This window comes from Myodes glareolus, chromosome 5, assembly GCF_982192425.1.
Source record: "Myodes glareolus chromosome 5, mMyoGla1.1, whole genome shotgun sequence".
Taxonomy (NCBI): Eukaryota; Metazoa; Chordata; class Mammalia; order Rodentia; family Cricetidae; genus Myodes; species Myodes glareolus.
In genome coordinates this window covers 51,639,062-51,661,146 of record NC_142030.1, presented here as the reverse complement: position 1 = coordinate 51,661,146, position 22,085 = coordinate 51,639,062, and the positions used below count along the sequence as shown (strand labels likewise).

Below are 22,085 nucleotides of genomic sequence, written 5' to 3'. Positions count from 1 at the left end.
GGCAAATATAATAAAATAAATATTAAGCTCCTAGAAAAAGTAATAGAGTAAGAAAAATAAGCCATATGAAAATGAAATATACACAGAGAGTCTCGATTATGTACATTGTTGTGTTTTCTTCGAATTTTTTAACGGTGAATGAGCTAAGTACAGAGAGACATTTCATTATACAGGCTGCTAAGCTAAGCCAACATATATATTTTAAAGGTATCTTGACTTCAAAATTTGGGTCTAAAGATACGTTGCTTTGGAAAAGATGCTCTGTTTTTGTTTCCACAGAGGATAGAAAGCTGTGGATTTCTTACTGTCTAATATGGTTTGATCAAACAAGATCCCCTGAAGCAATGACCCAGATGGTCCAACATCCATGACAGCTTCAGGACTGCTAACTGAGATGGACTTACCATACAGGATACCCCATGACAGACCTGACTAACAGTGCCCCCAATCAGCAGGAAGTAGTCTAGATAACAATGCCCAAATTCCCTAAATGATTGCTTATAAATGTTTGTTTACATTTAAAGGGGGATATGCTATAGAGATGAATAATTTGTATTTGTATGGATCTTGGTCTATTGATACAAATTTAATACGAGTTATATGTGTTTCTGTTCTTGTTTAAGGTATTATGTTTGTGAAGCGCATTTGAAAATGTAATGTACAGTTTAAGAAATACAGATTCATAGATAGTCATTTATAATAGTCAAACTTGTAGTCATGTTAGTTAGGTTTTCTAGATGTACAAAGATATATTTGGAAGTATAGGTGGATAGGTATTCTTCAAACCTTTTGAAGACTACAAAATATGGCATTTAAAATGTTTTAAGAACTTAAGACTTTTTATGACAATGAGACTCATCTAATCCTGGCAGCACCAATCTAATTCAAGAGGATGATGGGCATCAAAGAGGCTACTTATGGAGTTCATTGGCCATTTGAGCAAGAAATTGCTCTTGTCTAGACTGCTTGATTAAGCTGTATGAACTGGACATGCATGATCCACAGAAAAATGACTGTTGAACTTGTCTAAAGGTGAGACAGTTCTTCAAGATTCCTACTTCATAAAAGAGTCTACCAGACATTCTGCATGACACAGAAGAAAGCAACTGATAAACTTTGTCATTACAGGGCAAAAAAAAAAAAAAATCTTTAAATTTCCTGCTTCGTGGGAGAGTCTGTCAGATACTAACGGCTTTAGGCTGAAGATGGATGCCCCAGTGTTACAGCAGAACTTTGGGTGACTGTCCAGGCAGTGGGATGTCTTTGTCAATTCTAGAGTTTTGGAAGTTGCTTACAATGTACTTCCTGTTTACTTCTGGGGTCTTTAAAATGAACTAGTACCCTCCACCTACACATTATTTTTTTTCAGTTTTTGTAGAAGGTTCTCCTATTGGTCTGGAACCCACAAATTAGGCTAGACCGGCTGACTAGTGAGCCCAGGGATCTGCTATTTCTGCCTGCCCAGAGGTAGGACTACAAGTGTGTGTCACTATACCTGAATTTTTAATATTATTGTTGCCATGGTTTCTAGAAATGAAACTCTGGTCCTCATGCCTGCATTGAAAGTGTTTTACAAACTGAGCTATATGCCCTGCCCTTGATTGTTTTATTTTTCATGGTGTACAGGGCTGAACCAAGAGTCTCATGCATGCTAGGCAAGTACTCTGCTCTGGTAGTCTATCTCCAGCCTTTCACTATTCATTCTTATCTTTTAGTTTGAAAACATAAATAGCATCATTTTCTTTTTACTGTATACTGTCAGTTTTCATTTTTGATAAATATTAAAGGTCTTCTATTCATTGTTGCAATCTACAAATTGTTTTAACAAATACATTTACGTAGAAAGATATGAATTACTTTACAGAAATATATTTAAGAACAGAAATAAATATGGTGTGGACTTGCTATGCAGTGAAGCTTGGCATTAGCACCCTGCTTGCTGCAGCAAAGCTTGGCATCAATCCCCCAATTCCTACCACCACCCTATCTATCCAGCATGAAGGTCTCCACTACTCTCACAAGCACTTGTAATCTTCACAATGAACATGTCAACACATTTTGGAAAACACTATCTGTGTGGAAAATGTACTTGTCTCTCACTGAAGACTAGTAGTAAAAAAAGGCCAAACCATGAACCAAGTATGCAATACCCTTGCAGAATCCTAACAACCTTTGGTTTGGAACAATGGCAATAGGCAACTTATGCTCCCTCTGCTCAGAAGAGAGGAGAATACAGAAAGAACAAAAAAGACAGTCGGCTAGAGTTTTTGTTCACTACAGATTTTTTTGGGGTGGACATGAAAATTGTGTTCTGCCCAGGATGGTGTGATGGTGTTTCACCTCTTGGGACCAAATGAGGAAGGAATAATTGGGAATATCCCATTATTGTTGGTCTGAACTTTGGTCAGGATGGGTGTTGAGACAGGAGATAGCTAAGCATGCCTATTACACAACTTCTGTTTACCTAGCGTTAGCTTCAGACTAGGAATACACAGCTGATGGTGTTTACTGTCATCATTTTACCTTCCACACATGTGACCAGTTCAGGGGCTCAGGATGCTCTTCTGACTCATTTTAATTAAGCAGCAACATTTAACAAGGAGGTTGAAGACTACTTGCTGAGATGTGTTCCACAGTTTGACGCTGCTGTGAGAAGCTGCCTTCTTCCTCAGTTCCCTAACTCTTCGCCTTCTCTAAGACATACATCAAATCTACACTTACAGAAACAATGCATCATAACTAACTGTGGTATCCAGATGACATAACGGATCTGATTAATGTCTCTCATCTAATGTTGTATGCTTGGATCAGTACATCTCTAGCTGCTGCCTCCTTGCCTCTGCTACCTATGATAACATTCATTACGCTGCCTGCTTTTCTGAGTGGGACTTTTTCAGATTCCATACATAAGTGAGATCTTTTTTGTTGTTGTTGTTTTATGGAAAATTTATTGCAATATTCCAAAAGCACATCACTTTTTCTTTTGAATATTTTGCTTGGATGCCAAAAAGCCGGGCATTGGACCGGGCCATGCGAAGACTTTCAAAAGCCTTAAAGTTCTTCTCTTCTTCTGTGATGACTCTGGCTTTCTCTTTTTAATAAACATTCCCGATGGGCATCACAGGTCCTGTTAGCTGAGTGGCCAATTTAAGTTCTTCAGCTGAACTACCTCCCTTGTTTGGAGCAGAAGGCTTCCTGGGGAAAGGATGAGCTTGGCGCGGTACTCCTTCAGGCGCTGCACGTTGGCCTGCAGGAACTCGGCGGACTTGTTTCGCCTCCTTGGGCCCACAGAGATGCTGATGGTGCGAGCCACTTTCTTATGGATACCAGCCACCCTGAGTACCTCCAGGCTGAAGCCCCGGCCAACTTGCACCTTGGTGTGATAGCGCACTGTGGGGCACCTCACCATGGGCCTGACAGACCCGAAAGCGGGGCGCGGGGTAATGCCGTGCACTTTTGCCTGCCGGGCCTTGTGTCTTTAGATCTTGCGGATCTTGCGTGCCAGCTGGTTGAATCAAGTGTCCACTCACTGCTGCCAATCCCTATGGAAGTGGGGCTTCTGGCTGGGCGCCATGGCTACCTCCTGTGCAGGGGAACGGCCCAGCAGAAAGGGCAAGTGAGATCATTCTTGCTTGCTTATATTGTCTTCTATGTTCTTTCAAATCCGATTATTGATACATTATAATTTTCCCTTCTTTTTAATGACAAATGATGTAATAATGTTTTAGCATATATGCATACATACATATTAATATTAACATACATAATATTAATAAGAATATACATAAATTTAATAATTTCCTTGTGCTTTCTGTTGAAGCGTGTTGGTTCCATATGTTTGCTTTTGTGAGTAACATTGCAGTAACCACTGGCATGTAACATACTGATGTCAACTCATTTGGTTGTGTGCATATGGGACTGCTGACTTCTATCATAATTCTGCCTTTAGCCATTTGAGGAGCCTCTACACTGGATTCCATAAAGGCTGTACTGACTTGCAGCCTCCACAGTATTTAAAGGCTGCCTGTTCTTTGCATGGAAGCACATGCTATCTTTTAGAAATGGACAATCCCAAAGGAGTGAGATTTTTAGCTTTGAGGCAGTGGTTGTTAGCATACAGAGAAGTATGATGCATCATGGCAGTTTTATAGGTCACTATACTCGGCATACATTCATTCCCACTGCCCACTGTCTCCCTTTTGGTCCTCTTGCTAGATCCCTTGCTAGACCTCCTGTCTTCTTACTATCATCTGTTAGGACTACTCCCTTTCTCATAGACATACTATTTGGTTATTTATTTGAGAATTTGCTGACCTTTTAAATGCTTGTTGGTGTTTCTTTTCTGAAACTGGGAACCCCAATTTTAGGTGCAGATATCCTTACCAGTGTTAATATTCTCTTGAGAGATTCTCCATTTATATGTGGTAGTCCTTGTTATCTCATCTAACTATTGTACGGTTCTATTTGTCTATTTTATCAGATACCATGATAGCTACATAAACCTATTGTTAGCTCCCATTTACATGACAAATTGACTTCCATACATTAACACTAAGTCTATAGGTGTCTTTGCCAGTGAGATGTGTTTTTCTTGAGACAACAAATAGTTGGATCTTGTGGTTTAATCCAGCCAGCAAATCTTCATCTTACCGGTGAGCTGAAATCATCCACAATTAAGGCTCTTCTTCAGTGAGGTTTCAATTCTTACATTGGGCTTGGCTGTTTCTCCAGTATGGTTGGATCATTTGTTGTTTGATTTCTTTTTCTGAAAGAAGAGAGAGAGAGAGAGAGAGAGAGAGAGAGAGAGAGAGAGTTTCCCTATCTGCTGGTGTGTCTATAACTTACTATATAGAGCAATCTGAACTTGAAATTCTAGTGAGCCTTCTGCATCTGCCTCCCAAGTGCTGAAACATGTGTACACCACCACACTTGTCTGGATCTTTTTTTTCTCTCTCCCCCATTGGTATTTAGGGAGTTGACAGTTTACTGTACTGGACACGGTTCTGTCCTTCATAGTCCATTGTTTATCATTTCCTCTCATGAAATTTATTACCTCTGTGCTCTTGTAGTTGAGAATTTTTTTTAATCCTCTGTGTATAGCATTACTTCATATATCTTCTGCAATACTGGCTTAGTGGTCATGAGCTGCCTTAGTTTGTATTTATCTTGAACTCTCCTATATATCCATCAGTTGTAAAATATAGCTTCACTGAAGACAGCAATCTTGCTTGACAGTTATTTACCCTCAGTGCTTTAAATTGGTCATTCCATACTTTCCTGACTTTTCATATTGCTGATGAGAAATCTGTTTTGTTTTTTCTGATATGTTTGTCTTTGAATGTGAGTTAATGTTTTTCCCTTACAGATTTTAGTATTGTTTCTTTGCCTTGTATTTTTGAACATATTGAATATAATGTGTCATAGAAAGAGTCTTCACAAGTCATATGAGACCTTCTTTGTTTAGATGTCCAAGTCTTTCTCTAGATTTGGGAAATTTTTCACTATATCTTCATTAAGTACATTATCAATATCTTTATTTTAGCTTGTTCTACCCACTGTGCTTAGGTTTGATCTATTGATCATATATGAGATCTTGGATACTATAATCATGACTGGTTTTTGTTATTATTGTTTTGTTTTTGTTTTCAATTATTGGTGGTTGAATGCAGTATTTCATACACCTCATCAATATCTGATATTATTTCTTCTGCTTAGTCAAGTCTACTTACGATACATTCTCATTGTGCTTTTTATTTGATTTATTGAATTTTTAATTCTTTTTTATTTCAATTTTCTGAGTGACTTTTTCACCAAATTGCTAAGCTTCTCAATCATTTTGCTAATTTTCTTTTTATATTGCTTTATTTTCTCTTCCAGGTCCGTATTAATTCATTTCAGTCACCTTCTTCTCTTATCTTCTTTGAGGTCATTAATCATTTTTTATTGGTAAATTGGCAATTCAATTCATCTGGAAATTTACACATTTCAATGTCTTTGAGCTTGTAGAGACATGATATTTAACTTCTTCCTGTCTCGTGTACATCTGTGCTATAAACTGTGCATGTCTGGTTTGGGTAAACTTCCGGTTTTATTCTCACAAAAAAAAAAAATCCTGTAAGATAAAGTCAAATGACTATTAAATGTATAAAAGAGAAAAAAGGAAGAAAATGTCAAACAAAATTAGAATCTTTTTCTTTTATTAGTAGTATAGTAAAAAGTAAAGGGGGATCAAAATGGGAAAAGGGAAGAAGAAAAAGAGTAAGGGTAAGGGAGGAAAGGAGAAAAAGAAAGAGGGAGGGAGGAAAAGAAGAGATGAGAGGAAAGAGGGTAGGGAAGGGGAGGAGGGAAGTGAAGAAGAGAAGAGGGGAGGAAAGGGGCAAACAGAGGAGGGGAGGGGAAAAGAGGGGAGAGGAGGAAGAAGAAATCCTGCCTGCTGTGTGTAGGTGTTGAAGAGTCAGCTGAACTTAACTCTAGTGTTTCCTAGGATTTCTTGATGTCTGAAGGAGATGTCATCTGTTGTGCCGACTTCTGTTCCCCCACACTCCTCAGCTGCCCTGTCATTCCTGTGATTCCCACAGTTCTTCATCTTTGGAACGATCTGTTTGTCCTAATCCCCACACTTCACTTTTGTAGGGTCCCACATGGGAAGCTACTAGCGTACCATCTTCTCCTGGCTCCTAAGTCTGGTTTTAATCTGCATCTTTGCAATGACTAATGATGTTAAGCTTCTTTAAAAATGTGCAGGCCATTTGTCTGTCTTCTTTTAAGAAATGTCTATTACTATCATTACTGTTGTTTTACTTACTACTAATATGGTTTCTATTATCACAGGAGGTTTCTGTAAAAGGGGCTACTACCTCAAAATACCATGGACTTCAGCTCTAGAGTGCAATTCTTTTGTGATTATTCATTCAATATTTATTTACATATACTAGTGAGCACAAGAGAAATGCCACTGAATAACAGAAATTCCTTTCCCTTTGGCTTACATTCTGGTGATATGAAAGAGTGTATCTAATAAGTGAATTTTAATAACAAGGTTTGGCCATGACAAATGCCACAGAAAAAGTATATTATGGCAGAGCAAAGGCATTACTCATTATGGTACAGGACTTAGGTCCCAGACTACTTGAACACAGCATCACACAACTCATCAAGACCTTTAGAGAGTACAATCTGATCTTTGGGCCTATGTTCTCCTTGGTGTGATTTCAGAGGCAAAGGGGACACATAAAAATGAGAGAAAAGATATTTCCACTGCCTGCAAGAGGGGAAGATTTGAACAACTGCACACATAACAATTGTGTGTATAGGGGTTGAAGTGTAGATGTGTGAGGGTCTGCATGAGAGCATTGAGGATGAGAGAGCTTCAGGGGAAGCCAGCACATGGCATTCAAACACTAGGCACATATGCTATGCCTCTCCACGACCCTAGGGTAGCTGATATCAAGTTTTTCTTTTCTTACTAAACCTAAAAGCAACTTCATGTAGATTTTCAGCATGGTCTTCTAGGCATACATGTCAGTGAGTAAAGTTACCATAAGAAATAAATGACTTTAACATGGCTAAAAAAAAGTAGGAACCCCTTAAAAATCATACTGGAGAGTAAATGATGTACCTCACCCAAGTCCACATCTTATAAAGAGATGTTGTAAGTGTGGGAGGACCTGGCTGTGCACTGGAGCAGGGGGGGAGGGGGAATGACTGACTTTTGAGTCCCACCCACATTCAGATCTGAGCGTGTGCCATAAGACATTTCCACACAGCCTGTGCGTGAAGGAATAAGTTCCCACAACCTTCTTTTTCCTTCTACATAGTCTTATATCTGAGCCCATAAACCATCCTGCCTACACATACCATTTGTGGTCTCCAATGTTTAGGACAAACACCTTGGAGTCCAGAAGCCCAGCCTCCAAAACATTAACAGAATCCAAGAATTTCTCAGCTCTACCAGAACCTCCCCTATCAAGCCACGACCAAGGACTTCAAGAAGCTTTAAGAGCCTTTCACACCTCTGCTCCCTCTAGCTGGGAGATTTCTTCAAGGAGCCATAGGCTGCTTCTGAACTCCAACTCCATCTATGACAAAGTCCCTAGAAGGCTTAATCTACAGTGACCTCAGCTCTAGTCCGAGTTTCGCCTTTGATAATTCTTTGTGACCCTGGCACAACCTGACTTAACTCCTCCATCTCTACCCTTCATTCCTTTTTCTTCCTTTCTTGTTCCTTCTTTCTTTCCTTAAGCATTATCGACAGAAGATGTTGGGGTTCAGAAAATCATACCCAAAGGTTGGCACTTTGGTATGCTGAGTACTTTGAAGTAAACCAAACAAACAAAACAAAATACAAGCTCTGCCTGACTTTCTGTCTATCACCGCTCTTCCCCCACAAACACGGGGAAGGGATTTCTGAATTTACCTTAGCTGACTGAAAGCAGTTCCTACAGTGGAAAGCAATTTTCATTAACTCTCTCTCCAGTGAGGATTAGCTCGTATCACGCAAAAAGAATAAGAGTCCATGTCCACCTCCCCCAGAGATGGTCTGTCAGAATCTACCCCCATCCTTTTGAGGGCTGATACCTGAGAATTTCTCGGTTCACCCTCCCATAACCTATTGCTATCATCCTATAGACATCCCAACCCCTATTTTATTCTGCTGCTTAGAACTACATATAAGCTTCAAATTCTGACTTTTCCTCCAACATTGTAGATTTGAGGGCTCCCTACCACACATGCGCATGTTTTAAACTTGTTTACCTTTTCTCCTGTTCAGCCATCTAGCATCAATTTTATAGACTTCAGTCAATGAACCTTCAGACAGTACAGGGGAAAGTTCCTTTCACCCCTACAATATGTAAGCACCATCTGCGTAAGGTCACGGTCTGTTCTGTTTATCTCTGTGCCTAGAACCGGGTTCGGCCCAAACGTGGCGCATTAATTGCTCTGATAAAACTTCAGCCATCAGTGAGACCAGGCAGCACATCACGAAGGAAGATGTCTCAGCATTTCAAAATTCAACCACTCTGCTTGGGTGGGTTGGGCTCAGTCTCCCGTAACAGCAGGTGATCAAGGTCTAAACACATAAAGATAGTGCTGGGCGAAAGTGAAAGTCTTTTGCTCTGGGAAGAACTCTGGATGTTATCAAATGTTAAATTTGTTCAGTGGCATTTAGGCTGTATAGCTGTACTACAGTATACTTATTTCTTAAATCCTTGCTGGAGAGGGATGGGAGGGTAAGCAGCACTGATTTCCAGCCTAAACCTCTCTAGTGGCCTTTAACTAAGTCCCCAGAAACAAACATTTTACAGTCAATCAGTGACACCTGAGGTTTATTTAAGTGCAATTATTACATTGCTATAGAATAAGCTGTAGATATCCAAGGATTTAGTATGCTGTCAAAAGGTATCTGTGTCAGAACTGATAGCTAGCCTTACGCAGAGATGTCCTGAAGCGGATCATTCATCCACTTAAACCTCAGCACTATCTGTGAAAGGAATGGCTGCATCAGGCTATCGCTGGCATTCGTTCCAAACTCCATATTCAGGGAAGCAAATCCTAGTGTTCAGCAGCAAGACCTTGAAATTTGGAGTTTGGGATGGTATCTGCAATTTATCAGCCATATGGCCATCGGTGCCATTTATCACTGATACTTTTTCATATATGAAATATTAATCACTCTTAATACCAACCTTACCTAGTCCTTTCAAATCTCAACATATATTTGAATCATCTGAGTCAAGACTGAGTAGACAGGGAGCTTGGCTCTGGTTCACTAGGATAAGCAGCAAATGTGGACCATTACGGGCACCAGTGTGCATGTGTTAAATATACAAAGATGATAATACAGGAAGGAATATTCAAACATAAAATTAAACAAAACCCATTTTCCCATCTTCCCAATTGCCATGACTATGGTAGGGATGAGAGACATAATGATGCACGGTCTAAGAACGTTCCAAAGCAAGACAACTTGAAAGGGCATTTCTAACCCCCAAAGCCACCACGTTAACTACTACTATCCACTGCCTGCTCCCTATCTGCCCACGTGAGCAATGGCTGCCTTAAGTAGTGCCAGCATAGCCGGAACTACTACTTATTGAAACCTTATGATGTCCAAGGGAGAAAGAATCTTTCTACTCTTTATAGCCAAATTTCAGTCTTCTAGACAGTCTCAGCTTAGGGACGAGTGCTTGTCAGGAAAAGTCAGAAATTGAGTCCACAAAACCCACACAGGAGCCAGCAGTCACTCATCACTTAGCACCTGCCAGTGTCTGCATAGCATTTTGCAGACATGAGCTCATTTAATTCTCAAATGGCTTTTGAGGTGGCTGCACCTATAGTTTCCTTTTGACAGATTAGGAAATGCAGGCTCAAAGAAGTTACTCCTAGATCACAGCGAGCAAGTGGTAGAATCGAGAATCCGCCATCCGGCTCCAAAGGCCATACCCTTCAACGTATATACTACATAACCTGACAGAGCGCACTGTGGGATTTCAGCAGTTAATTTTGATTCAAGGATATGATTAGCACGCTACCAGAATTGCCTCAATGTCTTTCTTTTCCATCGTGTATATATCTCTGCTTGAGGATAAGAGCAAGTCCAGCAATGGGAAAATGGTAAGAAGATCTATCTTTAACCTCCTAGCCCTCACCTTGGCCCCTACTTGTGTGGCCTAACTTTTGTCCTAATGCGTAGAGCAGCTCTGGAGTCAGAAATGAGATGATGACCCCCACCCCCTCCCCCCCGCCGCCCAAGACAATGCTCGGTCCCTGTCTCTGCTACCCAACAACTTCTAGAAAATTTTCACTTTCTCTCCTTCTGAGGGCAAACATGTTCGCTTCAGTCATTACGGCCATCATCTGGCTTGGTTCAGAAGCAGTTCCTAATTAAGTAGGACGATCAAATGCTGCGAGATATGAAAGCTCTTGCTGCTAAATTGCACACAGGCCGAAAGTGATGAGGATTTGTTTAGATATGCAGAGCGCTTCGCATTCAGGGACTAGCGGTTACCAGGACACTTAGACTAATCATCGTTAGGAGAACCTGATCTCAGCAGCCAGAGAATGAAGATTCCTATGCCAAGTTACCTGCTCAGACTAATGGTAAAGAGGTTGATGAGGCATTAATGAGACTATGAATCAGAATTTACCAAACAAACAATCCCCTGAAGGCACTGGCTTTGAGTTGCTTCTGTTTTAATTTATCTTGGCACAAAATGTGAAATGAAATGACCATGAAAAGATATGTCTGTCTTATGGCCTTTTTGTAAATAAATACTTTTTTAGTATTTGAAGGTGTCATACATTTACACAAAGTATAATGACCACATTCATTCGCCACAACCTTCTTCTAACTCTCCCTAGTGCCTCCTATATCACATCCATCCCAAATTTATATCTTATTTTGTTGCTATTGTTGTTATTAATAATCCCAAGGTCAATCAGTGATGCCCAAGTGCACATAGGTGTGTGGCCATATACTGTGGCATAAACAGCCTATGGGTGAACATTAAAATCTTTATTGTTGTGTTTCTAGATTTAGGAGTGGAGATTGCTAAGGCGTAAGTATGGAGGTCAGAGGACAATTTGTAGGGCACCCATTGTGGGATGGAACTCTGGTCGTCAGGCACAGCAGTACATGACTTTACCCCCATGGCCTTTAATGGCCTCTATTTAAACAATGCTTTGAATTACCATGATGCCCGCATTTCTTTCTACGTAAAATAAAGTCCAGGAAATTGATGTATCAATATAAAATCCAAATACTTGTGATAGTCAACATTATTAATTACTTTACACTAAGCATATTTGTATCTATAGTTCTTTGAGAAATTAGACATATAATAACAGTAGGTAGTATTGTTAAGCAATGGGGCTACACAATGTACTATGCCGAGGGCTTTCACTCATTAGCTAAAAATCATGTAGACCAAGCCTTGGTCATTTCCCCATTCTATGAGCCCACAACACCAAGTCCCTTCTATGACTAAGCTCATGCCAAACTCATTTATCATTTGACAATTATGTCTCAAGCGGTAAAGTTCACAGACAGCAAGAACCTGGACCATGTGTGCATTAGTGTACTGCCATGACCCCAGCTTTAACCCGAACCCATTGCAGGAGCCATCTTAAAAACATTTGGGAGATAAGTTAGGCATCCAGAAGTCAAGCAATACCCTGAGTTGCATTGCTGATACGTAGTGTTTGCAACAGTTGACCTCAGCCTCAGGAGCCTGTGCCACTACCCACGGCACCAGGTCTCTCTAGGACGGGCAGTCCTTAACATCAGACAAACCAGAGAACAAACCAGAGCAATGATTATTCTGTAGAGGTATGAGAAGGAAAACGCAACTCTTCTACTACTACTGAGGGAAGAACACGCTGAAGAATAAATGCTAGTGGGTGGGTGCGAAGCACACTGGGAAAGCTTTGAACCCATATGCAAGCTTTCCGTTCCCTACATTGCATCAACTTTATTATTCCTATTGAAACCAAATGTTTAGAACCCAAAGGATGCTGGTCAGGCGAAAAGCAGAATTCTCAACCAATTACAGCCTAGCAACAAATGTTTTCATATCTGGTTTATAGAGAATGAAAGGGGGAAATAAATGGACAAGAGTGAGCTCTGCCTGACACATACTAAGATACTATTTATAACGGTGCTTACTATCACCATTTGTTCTTGTGTGGCTAATGGCAGGCAGATGTCTATGCTTGACAATATCAGTTCTTTTAGTCATAGGCCAGATCATGCAATCTCAACCTCCTCTTTTCACTCATAGAGGGAATAATTTATGTAAGTATCTGGTATTGAATCTAGCATTTAGAGTGAAGGAAAATGATCACTAAGTGGTTCCTGTCTCCATCACCTTTTTCCTAAGCATGATACAGTCAACTGTGAGTAGAATAAGCCTGCTTTGGAACCTGGTTATCTGGACATCAATTCCCTTCATGTCAATGCAAAGCTTTAAAACATGGCTTTTATTGAAATGTTTGTTTCACTCAGAAGTCATGCCTCTCTCCAGGAACCACTGGACTTGCTAGTCCCACAAAAGGTTGGAGCACACACTGGCCTCTGTCCTATCCTGGCACCTAGAAACTTTGAGATGAAGAGGCTGTGGACTTCCACCTAGAGTGACTCCTCAATGTTTGTAATAGTTTAGAACCCTAAGCTTACAACTCAAGATCTAACAACATCTGGTTCCAAGAGTTTTGTCTTGACCTCATGGTCAAAACCTAGTCTTTCTATTAAGAACAGAAATCCAATGTATCAGCATACTCTGTTCCCATCTTCTTGTGTGCTTTTTTGGCTTTATTTTGACCAATCATCTATTCTTTTGCTCAGAACTAATTACGGAGCTCTCTTTTTTTCAGTGACAAGATACAACCATGAAAAAGATATGCTTCAAACATAGGAGGGTGTAACCATGAAAATGGTATGCATCTGATATGGGAGTGTGGGCTTTAGCTTTCATAAACACTGTTTTACTTAACTGAAATAATATTCATATGCACATCAGAAATATTGGGCACATAAAGTCAAGTGTTACTAATTAGGTAAATGAGTAATTTAGTGTTTAGTCTTGATGCCAAACATAACCCCTCGGCAGGTATGAGATGTCCTATTGAAGGACGATAGTGATGTTGTTTATCGGGGAAGATGGTAGTAGCTGTCACATAACTTTCTGGGTTCAAATCATGGCATCTGCACCGTGAACTGTTGAACTTTGGGAAGATACTTTAAATCTCATTGTCTGTGTTCTCATCTACAAATTGATACTTACCTTGTTGCACCCATGCCCCCATAGCCATAGCAACCACATCTCATGTATAAATTCTAAGTCTACTTTTAAATTAGTATTAACATTATTATTAATATTTGGAGAAAAAGAGAGTCATGACTCCAGTCCCCATGCTGATTAATTTCCTGGGTTTCATGTACATAGAAAGAAGCCATTTACTAATCTTATTCTTAACAATGCCTTGACACATTCAAAAGGAAGCGGCTTCTAAACTGTAAGTTCACACCATTTAGAGAACAGGTCTATCTGGTTCCCATGCTAGTACAAAGCACAGTCCGGAGAAGAAGATGTATCAACACATCCTGTTTTGATTTAACTTTTTAAGATTTATTTATGCACATAAATGTATGTGTGTGTGTGCACACCATGTGTAAGCCTTGTACTGCAGAAGTCAGAAGACTGTACAGGATCCCCTGGAAGAGTGTGTGGCTGCTGGGAATTGAACCCTGGTCCTTTGCAAGCACAGCAAGTGCTCTTAGCTTCTGAGCCTGTATCACCACATTTTTAACAAAATAAATGCAAAAATAAGGCAATCCATGAATTCCGAAACCAACAGTGAAGCACTTATCTCTGAGACCAAGATGAACTTCTAAATAGGCCAGGGAACCAGTTTGCCAAGTCACCTGAAGTCACAAAACTGGCCAAATAATAGAAGTAACTTTCTGCTCCTCCTACGGGAAATTCCTAGATTTGAGGTGTGGCTAAGAAAAGCTTGCACTTTCCTTACAAGAGCATAGAAACAGGTCAGTGATCCATAATCTTCGTAGTGTTCTCAAATGTATCTAGAGAAGTCCCCAAAATAAGAAATGAGAATGAATGTGGGGTCCTGGAGTGGGAAAGATATAATCTTAAATTTCCTTTTACAAACTGCAAATGGTTTTTGAAGTCTAGTTTAATGCGTTAAAAAATTCATGCAAATTTTGTAAGCTAGTGCATAATACAATTATGTTGCTTTTAATATTTGCATGTACTTTTCTGCTATAGAGATTTGCACTGGTATGGATCTTGCTTTATTGATACAAATTTAAGGTCAATTTTGTTTATATGTATATTTCTGTTCTCAATTAAAAGTATTGCGTTTATACAGTTCATTTAAAAACATAATGCATAATTAAGAAATATAGGTAAATAGATAATCATCTATAATAGTCAAACTTGTAGTCATGTTATTTAGATTTTCTAGATGTACAGAGATGTATTTCAGATGAATAGCCATTCTTCAAACCTTTCAAAGACTATAGAATATGACATTTAAGATGTTTTAAGAACTTAGAACTTTTCATGACAGTGAGACAGATCTGCTCCTGGCAGCACCAAGCTACTTCAGGAGGAAGATGGGCACTGAAGAGGCTCCTTATGGAGTTGGTTAGCCCTTTGGGCAAGAAACTGCCCTTGTCCGAACTACTTGATGAACTGGATATGCAGGAACCACAGAGAAATGACTGATGAAAGGTGAGACGATCCTTCGGGGTTCCTGCTTCATGAAAGACTCTGCCAGACATTCTGTAGGACACAGAAGAAAGTGACTGACAAACTGCCAATGTAAGCAGAACTGTCTTTGAGATTTCCTGCTTCATGAAAAAGTCTGCTGGATACTATGTGCCTGTAGGCTGAAGGTAGATGCCCCAACAATACAGATGAACTTTGGGTTACTGTCCAGGCAGTGAGATGTCTCTATCAATTCTAGAGTTTTGGAAGTTGCTTACAATGCACTTCCTGTTTACTTAGGTAATATCATATCCTTCTGGAGTCTTTGATGGAGTTGAAGAGTTTATAGTTATAGTTTTTCTTAGTTATGATAAAAGATAAAGTAGATATAAACATTGTAACTGTAATTGTTGCTTGATATCTGTTTTGTTATATGTATTTTACTATGTTAGAGTTAAAACCTTCCTTTTTTATTTAAACAGAAAAGGGGAAGTGATGTGATATTTCCCTCTGTATGCTGTGATTACCATTGATTAATAAAGAACTGCTTTGAGCCTATAGCAGAGAGGACAGAACAGAAGTAGATGGAGAAAACTAAATGGAATGCTGGGAGAAAGGAGGCAAAGTCAGAGAGAAGCCATGGAGCTTCCACCAGAGACAGACACACTGAAACTTTGCCACGACCTCGTGATGAAACACAGATTACTAGAAATGGGTTAAATTAAGATATAAGAGTTAGCCAGTAAGAAGCTAGAGCTAATGGGCCAAGCAGTGATTTAAATAATATAGTTTCTGTGTGATTATTTTGGGTCTGAGCTGCTGAGCAGCCGGGAACTAACTAGCGGCCTCCCTACCACACTTCACTTTACCTCAAATACTGAAGCAAAAATAATGAACTATGGATGAGTTTCCCCTAGCCAGTTACTTTGCCCTTGTACACAGCTCCACGTGAAGTGTTGCACTCATTAGCTATGCTAGAAACCATGGGATCAGAGTGAGGACGACGGTCATGTCCACTAGAAGTTACACTTCGTTTCTTCAACTAGTAATAATGTTAGTACTAAAATTAAAAAGTGGGTTAGAAATGTATGCTCTCATGTGAAAGGTGGTTGCTATGGCTCCTATGGGGACTTAGGTAAAATAAGGCAGATATCAATTTATAGATGAGAACATAGACAATGAGACTTAGTGTCTTCCTAAAGTCCAACCGTTCTTGGAAATAGGTGCCATGACTTGTGCCCTGAAAGTTGCACGGCAGCTGCTACCTTCTTTGCAATAAACATTACCAAGATACCCATCATACTACCCTTGCTTGAGTTACTCTTGGTGCCAATCAAGAATAAAAGCTAAAAGTTGTATTTCAAACATAGGGTGGAACAAGCTTTATTATCCCCCAAACACAATTTTACTTAACTGAAATAATATCTATGGGTAAATTGTACATCGTGGGTACAGAAAATCAAACGTTACTAAGTGAGTATCAACACTATTTACTAAGCAAAACTCGCTTTACAATTAGATTTACCAGAGAGTTTTAAAAAATAGGCCAACTTTAAAGGAACCTTCCAATAATGTTGTTCTTGAACTTTTCTTAAAACAGTAAATGATTCACTTTGATTGTTTTAACAAATGAACACAAATAGGAAATGGAAAGGTGAGTACCATTTTAAGCAGCACCAGGCATGATTTAATTCAACTGAGGGATTGCCTTCTCTCAGGTCTTCCGTGTTCAGCCAGCTCGGTCAATCAGATGTGCCATGGAGAGGAGAACAGGACACAACCCTGTCCTCGGAATTTGTCCTGCATAATCTGAAGTCATCTTACTTTCGTTACAAATAAGCCATGAGATACAGTGACAGAAACTGATTTGGGAGAGTAAACATGAAGTTCCCAACAAGGGCTCTGTTCTGTACTGCAAAGAAGCTGACCCCAGACACCACAGGAGGCTGTGAGACACAATGCCACAAAGGACTCAATGTGTCCCTGATTCTCTATAGACGTGAGCATTACTGATGTTCCCTTATCCTGTGAGTGCTCCTGAGGGGGTTTCAGGGCTGCAACCTTTCAGCTTTTCCCTATGGTAGCTAGAGAAGGTGGCTGCTCCCCAGCCTGGCTGTCTGCTACTTCTCCCCCCCCCCCAGTGCTCTCAAAAGCATTAGCTCAATTTTCTTCGTCTGTACAGGTTCCCGGTGTCATGTTATTGGTGTCACGGTGCCTAGCTCAGTGCCTGTCCTCAGTAAGGATAGGCTGTAATGTATTTGCTGAATGAAGGCAGAAGCTAAGACTGTCACATAGGATGCAGTATTCCTTTGAGTTCCTTTTTACAAATCGGGCTCTATTTCATTTCATTAAATAATTTTATTTACTAGTCATTATCTGAAATTACTGTGGGTTCTTATTAATAAGGAAAGATTGATTCTATCTTCAAGAAGGAGGGGGCAAACTCTCAGCCACTTGTTCCAGGGGTCTTTCAAAATAATACTGAAGTATAATTTGGTTCGAAAGCGGGGTCCAACATTTTATTACCCTCTAAATCTATTCAGCAAAGCTGAAGGCCTGTGATAAGGCTCATTAAGTCACAGAGAGACCTATCTTTGCACGCCTTTCACACAAAAGGTCTCAGCTTAATGCCAGGTAATTACTGTTCATTTTCCCCTACTTATTTCTATTTCCTGAAGATTCCCAGGAAAGTTGGCCTTGGTGGACACAGCACCTGCAGTTTAAGAAATGTGCACAGCAAGAAAGGCCCTCGCTGCCTTGGAGCTGCAGCTAGGAGAGATGAGCCTTATTTGGGAGCCTAGAACCTAAGTGCAGACCATCCGCAGGTCACTCTCTCTCTCTGGAGCGAAGAGGAAGAGGGGGAAGTTTCTGGTCCACGCTGGTTGCCATCTCTACTGCGGATGCACCGTTTCTCATTACGTCTATTCCACACCTTCTGGCTCCCGACTCCATAGGCTCAGTCCTCAGCTCTGTTACTTGTAACTCTAGGAAAATAGCTTTAATTCCCTGTATCAATTACCACATTTGTAAAGTGGGATTCACCATACTTCCTGTAATGCCATTTTAAAGATTAAATGCAAAGTATAGGGAACTGTGTCTCCCCCAAGCTAAGTTCTCCACTGCTGTTTGGTCAGTATTCATTACTGTTAGTCAGACCGCCATCTCTAATGTCCCTTTTGCAAGAAGTCTATGCATATCATTGATGGTAATTTTACTCACAATCCCACCAGACCCATTAATAGTACCCCAGTTGATCAAATTTTACTAGTTTTGAAACAGGCAGTCAAGCATAAGTAGGAATCAGAAAAGACTTCTCATTGGAAAACTTCACTTTAATATTGCAGGAAAGAGTGGCAGAGTCCTTTGGAGACCACGCCGGTCAGTGCTCCCAGATGTGTGTCTGTTTCTGTACTTAATCAACTGATGGCTTCAACTCACCAGTCCCCACTGTAGTGATGCCCCGACATACCTTTCTGGCACTGGCTCTTCTCACTTGGCCAGGGTCATGGATGGTCAGCAAGGTCACTCATAAGAACTTAGCTTCTTACAGGCACTGTGGTGACTGATTGTATGTATCAACTAGAGTGAACTGAGAAGTATGGAGAGAGCTGGGAAAACATTACTTCTGGGTGTATCTGGGAGAGTGCAGACAGAGGAGAATGGTTTGGGGGTCATTGCATTGCAGCTGGGGAAACATCATTTCATCCATCAAGGGTCGCCAGGGAGCACAGGAACAGAGAAAGGAAATGTGCTTTCTCTTCTGCAGCAGAACACTCATCTTCTCTGACTTTGGAAGTAGAACTTAGATCGGTTTTCAGGACTTCTACTTGAGTGAGAAATCTTACCACTGCTATTCCTCTTGCTCAAGCCTTCTACCTGCGGCTGAAATTCAACCCCTGAGTTTCTCAGGTCTCCAGGAATGCTTAGCATTCAGAATCATCTGAGTTAACTTCTCATAATTAATGCCTTTGAACTGTTTCTAACCTCTGGAGAAGCTTGATTAACACAGCTTCTGATGTACAAGAGATGGCTAAGAACTTAAGCCATCTAGATTAAATCTTGGGCTCTGCCATGAGATACCCATAGTACTTTTCACATAAAGCCTCAGCCACCCTCTAAAAATAATAATATCACACCAAAAAATTATCTTAATGATTCATATTACTATGGGTTGTTTATAAAACACATAGGATGGGGTAACTGTCATAGCAAATGGTCAATAAGGATACAATATTAAATATTAATAAGGATATAAACTCTAGAAGTCTTTTCATAATAGATGATCATTATTAAAAAAAGCAATCAACAGGTCAAGTCCTCAAACAGAGTAAACATTATATTTGAACTATAGACTACCAAACTGCACTCATTAAACACCAAATTAATAATTGTAGATGAGTAAATACATCCCTCTTCCCATTCTTATTAAGCTGACCCTACCTACAATGTTGAGAAAATTAGTATTTACAAAAATACTTTTAGAAGTCACTAACTGTTTTATTAAATGGTAAGGTGTTAACATGAAAATTATTAAGAGAGTGTCTAACATACTTTAGAAAAATCATTACCAGGAGGTAGGCATGGAAGCTAGGTATGGTGGTGTATGTCTTCTAACCCCTTGCATTTGGGAGGCTGGAAGAGTGACTGGTGCAAGTTTGAAACTCTCTGGAACTACAGAGTGAGTATTCAACTAGCCTTTGGTGCATAGCAAGTCACTGATCCCCAAATCCCTGCAAAAAAAGAAAGAAGAAAGGAAGAAAAGGAAGGAAGGAAGGAAGGAAGGAAGGAAGGACAGAAGGAAGAAAGAACAGAAGGAAGGAAGAAAGGAAGGAAGGAAGAAAGGAAGGAAGGAAGGAAGGAAGGAAGGAAGGAAGGAAGGAAGGAAGGAAGGAAGGAAGGAAGGAAGGGGGATGGAAAGAAGGAAAAGAAGGAAGGATGGAAAGAAGGAAAGGAAGATGAAGGTCGGTGAGAAGCAGAATCTTTTAACCTACTGCCTCTTGCATTACCTCCACATTAGACTTGCTTGATCGTACAACATTGACACTCTTGAGGCCAAGAAAAGAAAGAGTATGTGGCCAATGTGGTATCTGTGTGGTCTAGTCTCTTCTGGAGGTACCTGCCTGTTCAATCTTGTTACGTTCACAGTCTGGGGCATGGAGAAATATGTGGTCAGAAAGAAGAATGTGGAAAGCATAGGGGAGGAAAAGAAGAGATAGCATCATGCCGCTGCAGAGAGAAAAGGTACATCTTATCCAGCACAGCAGCCGACAAGCACACGGGTGTACTAGATATGGGCTGTGGTCATTAAAGAAAACTGTGGTTTAGGATCTAAATTGTGTGTATAAAAACCTATTGGCACAGCACTCATATCAGAACATGTTCAGCATTAAGAAAAGGTCAAAGCTGTTTCTTGGGGTTGCCCATCATTAACCTAGCTAGAGGCCTTTCTTTGAATGTTCAAACCCATCATCCTCTATTTTACAGAGAATAGGTAATGCACATGTCTGGTGGTGTGGTTGTAAAGATTTAGCAGCTGGATGGAGCAGGAGTGTGGGGCGTCTAACTGCAATGCCTGCCTGTCTCTGCAGTGTAAACATGCCAGCCATGCCGGTCAACTCACAAACATGGGGACACTGAACAGGGCCTGGGCCTTTGTGAATGGAGACTTGCAGGTTCCAGAGATGCTTACACCATCAATGAAGAGGATGGAACCTCACTGGAAAATGTCCTTCAACCCCCATCTACAGGGGATCACACAGACCTACACATCATCCCCTTCTAATTTCCTGCTCCTCCCTCTCCTCCCCCTTCATTGCTTTATGTGAGCCCCCAGCACCAGCAGGCATTTCCTGGGAACCCACAGGCCGCTATTGGCCGGGGAAGTAGGAAGGCTAGCTTCAGATCTTCACCTCTCCCACCTCTCCTCCAAACCCAATCCCCTGGTTTAATTTCCAGCTCTGCAGTGCCCACTGGCCATCTAGTCCCCTTTTCCAGTCCATCACACATATCTTTCCCTCCAAGCTTCCCTAGTCCCATCCCTTGCTTTAACCCACCCCACCTCCGACAGGCACTTCCTGGGAACCCACAAGCCACTCCAGCCAGTTAAACAGGTAGGGTAACTGCAGACCTCATCTCTTTCTCCACTCTCCCAAATCCAATCCCCTAATCTCACTCCCAGCTCTGCAGCAGACCACCTGATGTGCCTCCATTCTCTGCCTCCATTTCCAGGAGACTAAGCAGAATCCAATAACCCTGCTCTCCTCTCTCCAGTGGACAGCCTTATGTCCCCAGCCCAGTTCCATTCCTAGTATCAAGTCCAAACCTGAAGCACATATTAGCTGGTACACTCAGTGGCCAAGCCTATCAGGTCTGCAGAAGAATTCTTACCAGGCAGGTATACAACCACTCTATTCCTATTACCAGAGAGGGAACAGAAACCAAGAAACAGAACTTCTACCCAACAAAGATAAGACCAGATACCAGCACCTAGAATTACAATCTTCCCAAACTCAAATGCCTAGATGCCAGCATAAATACACAATCAATAACAGCCAGGACAATATGTCTCCATTAGATTCAGCAACCCTTACACAGCAGGCCCTGGGGGATGCACAATAGCTGAAGCCCAAGAAGACCGAAACACAGTCTTTATGGATATAGTAGAGACTTTAAAGAGGAAATAAACAAATCCCTTAAAGAAACCTAGGCAAGCCTCACCAACAGAACACAAGAGATAGGAAAGAGAGACTCAGGCATTGAAGACGCAATAGAAGAAATGAATACTTTGGTCAAAAAGAACTGTTAAATCTAAAAAACAAATCAAAATTTCTGGCATAAAACATCCAGGAAATCCAGAAC

The 22,085-nt window shown here is 40.6% G+C and overlaps 1 protein-coding gene and 1 pseudogene across 1 annotated transcript in view; both read right to left on the bottom strand.

Moving 5' to 3' along the window:
• The window catches only part of LOC146894901 (uncharacterized), a 230,704-nt gene that overhangs the window by 60,898 nt on the left and 147,721 nt on the right, over nt 1-22,085 (bottom strand). The window lies entirely within an intron of this gene.
• LOC148122080 (large ribosomal subunit protein eL13 pseudogene) lies at nt 2,841-3,574 on the bottom strand (annotated as a pseudogene).